The sequence below is a fragment of the Chinchilla lanigera genome, unplaced genomic scaffold, assembly GCF_000276665.1.
Source record: "Chinchilla lanigera isolate Chin_1 unplaced genomic scaffold, ChiLan1.0 scaffold00020, whole genome shotgun sequence".
Classification (NCBI taxonomy): domain Eukaryota; kingdom Metazoa; phylum Chordata; class Mammalia; order Rodentia; family Chinchillidae; genus Chinchilla; species Chinchilla lanigera.
The window spans coordinates 22925285-22929662 of NW_004955421.1; positions in this window are offsets into that span (position 1 = coordinate 22925285).

Sequence of the window (4378 nt, forward strand, 5' to 3'; positions counted from 1 at the left end):
GTAATCATCTCTGAAGTTATCTAAGAAACTATTTCTGATTTGATTTTATCTAGATCCTCATTCATTTGCTTTGCTACTTCTGCTGCTATCACTTCAGAGAGCCCAGGTGGGTGGCTTTCAAATTGTTTTACCTCATTGCCCCTTGGGTTTGCCTTTGATGAGCTGGAAGTCTGGAGTTGCATCTTGCTTCCATGTCTTCTCATTTTCTGTTTGTTTTGTTTTGGGTTTTTGTTTGTTTGTTTGTTTAAATGCCTTGGCTGATTCTTCTAAATTATTTATGGTAGGTATTTTTGTTGCTAATATTGACAACCCTTAGGACATGTCTTCTCCGTGTAGCTGGCTTTTGGCTTTTGAGTCTGTTGCAAGATCCTACCTCTTCCATTTACTGGGGATGAGAAATTGCTGCCTATTTGGCCTATCCCCTGTTTCTTTGGCACTGGCCTATAGTATTAGTATAGTATATAGTTTATGACCCTCAGGCAATCTCAGTTTTAGCACAGAAGAAAGAAGCACTGATTAGAACAATTATGTCACCATGGCTGAAGTAGTTTAATCAGTAATAACAATGGCATCAAATATACCCTAGAAAATGACAAACTGTGAAGTCTTAATTTGCCACCTTTAACAGTGTGAACATGATTTATAGTTATATAACAAAATCTAAAACAAAACAGAGTGTTGTATACAACTAATATCCCCTCAACATGGCAATTTTACCCTCAGGGGAGGAAATTTAAAGTAATCTGGAGGACCAAGGAAGATTGTACAAGCTTTGGGAACTGGTGAAGGAGACAGGAGGGAAGTGGAGAAGGAAGAAACAGAAACAAGAACAGAGTATAACGAAACAAGAAAAAAAACTACAAAAAATGTTCTCACTTGTATGAAAACAGCAGCAAATATTAAAAAAAAAAAAAGAATGAAAAATAAATAGCAAAGAAAAAAAGAAAAACAGAAAAAAACCCATTTCAGGGTGTGCCTCTTCTGTCACTGGTTGACAGAAGGGGAAGACAGAGCCCAGATTTGTGTTGATCAATCGCAGACGCCATCAGTAGAGCTATGGCGGTGGTGAATAATCCCAGCAAACCTGGGCCTTTAGTTCCCCCGAAGTACAGGCTGCTTCTGGATTCTGGGTGTGAGGCTGGGACCTGAGTTTCTGAGCCCACAACATTCCCATGCCTCTTGCTAGCTTGAACTTGGCTCCCTGCTGGGTTGAACTGAACCCCTGACCTGCTCCCAGCCTGCACTTGGCTGCACCTTGCTCTGACACTTGAGTGGCTAGATGGAGCCAGCTCACAGCTACTCTGAGTTCTGACTTTAGCTGGCTCCTTTCCAAAATTGGTACTGGCAAAGTGCCCTCCCTGGGGGGCATCCAAACCTGAAGAACTCACCAGCTATCACCATGAGCAGTGTCCACTGCTCTGTTCCACTAGTACGTTTCTTTATGGAGGCCCCTGGGGTCGCCAGTGGTCACTGTGCCTCTGTATGTTTAAGCTGCCCCTCCTCCACGATGAGCTGGGGCTCAGGGATAAAGTGCTGCTCGCCAACTCCTTCTTCTGTGTTGTGGTCCCTCCCTAGGGGCTCTAATTCTCACTTCAGATCCTTGCTTATTCTCCTTATTCTTATTCTTCTCCTCTTCTTCACATTATTACATTCCAGGATCTGGATTCCAAATTTCAGAGAGGCTGTTTCTCTCCCGCTCACCATTCTGCCATCTTCTCCCACTGTTTCATCTTTGACCGAGGGGCCAAAAACACACTGGAGGAAAGACAGCTTCTTCAAGAAATGGTTTTGGGAAAACTGGCTATCCATATGCAGAAGCTTGAGTATAGACCCATGTTTTTTATCATGTACTAAACTAAAATCAAGCTGGATCAATAAACTAAATGTTAAAACACAAACACTTAACCTGCTCGAAGAGTAAATAGGTAAAACTCTTGAAGTCATAGACATAGGCAAGGGCTTTCTGAACAGAACTCCAGTTGCACAGGAAATAGTACAAAAGATCAACAAATAGTATCACATCAAACTAAATTTTTCTACACAGAAAGAAATAACCAACAGAGTGAAAAGACAACCTACGAAATGGGAAAAAATTTTGCCAGTTGTTCCTCAAATAGAGCACTAGTATCTAGACTATATAAAGAACACACACAAAAATTAGACCTCCCCAAATAAAAGACCCAATCAAAAAATGGGCAAATTAAATGAATAGATACTTCATAAAAGAGGAAGTACAAATGGCCAAGAAGTACAAGAACTGCTTAAACTCACTGGCCATTAGAGAAATGTAAATTAAAAAACACTGAGATTCCAGCTTACCCTAGAAACAATGGTCATCATCAAGAGATCAAATAATAGCAAATGCTGATGAGCCTGCGTGAAAAAAGGAACATGTCTGCATTTTTGGTGGGAATGTAAACTAGTGCAACCACTATGGAAATTAGTATGGGACTGCTCTAAAACTCAAACCTGAAATTCCATTTGAAATTTCCAGCTATTCCCCTTCTCTGTATCTACCCCAAAGAGTTAAAGAGATAATATTACAGTGATACATGCCTACCTAGCTTTATATCCACACAATTCCTCGTTGCTAAATCTTGGAAATGGCCTATATGTCCATCAACAGATGAATGAATGATGAAAATGTGGTATTTATACACAATGGAGTAATACTCTGCCACAAACAGAAAATTGTGTCATTTGTAGGAGGATGAGTGCGTTATAAGACCATAATGTTAAATGAAATAAATCAGACACACAAGCTTAAATATCACATTGTTTCTCTTACATGAGAAATGCAGAGTGAAAATAAAGAGCAAATAAAAGATAGATAATAGGGAGTGGAGAGAGAGAGATCATTTGTAGAGATGAAGGGTATAAAGAGATGGAGAGAAGGGCGAAGAGGAAAGAGATAAGGAATGAAAGAAAGAAAGTAAGATGCATTATATAAATGTACTGACTTCACACAAAGAACATGTTACTTTCAACATGTACAAAAAATTAAAAAGGAGGGGATTAATGGATAGGTGGAAGAGAGAGGGAAGGAAGAGGAAGAGATTGAAAAAAGGAATTAAGGTGGTCATGTACATGTTCCAACTTCTCACAGGAATGTGAACATTATGTACTACACATAGGTACTAATAAACTAAAACAATAAAATATGGATAAAGTAGGGAGGTAGATCTTTCCTAATTGGGAAGGGGATCAAGAGATGGGAAGAAGGGTGGAAGGAGGGGAGAGAAAGAGAATGAAAAAAGGAATTAAGATGTGTTATGTACATGTACATCTCCACCCAAGAATGTAAGCATCATGTACTGCCAACATGTACCAATAAAAAATAAAATAAAAATGAGACCTACTTCTCCACAAATCTTTAAGAGTACAATACACTTTTTTTTTTTTTTTTTTTTTGGCAGTACCTGGGATTGAACTCGTGACCTTGCACTTGCCAGGCAGGTGCTTACACCACTGAGCTACATCTCCAGCCCCCTACAATACATTATTGTTGACTGTAGTTACAGTGCTGTAGAGCAGACCTCTAGAGCTTATTCTTCTCCCTTATCTGAGACTTCATGCCCACGGATTAGCTCCTCCCTATTTCTCCCCGTGCTGGCCCTGGGAAACCACTACCCCACTGTTTGTTAGTTGACTATTTTACCTACTTCATATAAATAGAATCATGTATTTGTCTTTCTGTGATTGGCTTATTTTATTTAGAACAGTGTTACCCACATCCACATTATATAGATTTCTTCTTTTTTTTTTTTTTAAAGGAGAAATAGTATTCCATTGTAGGCATATATCACATTTTAAAATTCATGCATCTGTTTACTACACTTTTATACTTTTAACCTATCCATGTCTTTATATTTGACGTGTGCTTCTTATTGACAACATATATTGGGTCTCGTTTTACAATCCACTCTGAAAAATGTTTGCTTTTAATTGGTATATTTAGACAATTCATTTTTAAAGTAATTATTATTATTGTTGGTTTAATATCTACTACATGCACAGTTGTTTTCTATTTATTGTCATACGGCCCTTGTTCTTTTTTTTTTTCCATTCTTCTTCTGCCATTTCTTTCTTTCTTTCTTTCTTTCTTTCTTTTTTTTTTTTTTTGGAGACAGGGTCTCGCTATGTAGTTCAGGCTGGCTTTGAGCTCACTATATAGCCCAAGCTGGCCTTGAACTTGTAGCAATTCTCCTGCCTCAGCCTCCCAAGTCCTATGATTACAGGAGTGCACCACCAAGCCTGGATGTTATTTCTGGTTTTAATTAAGAATTTTATATAATTCTACTTTCTTCTCAGCATATTAACTTCTCTCTTAGCATACTAGTTAAATTTTAAAAAAATTTCAGTGGTTGACCACAGTTTT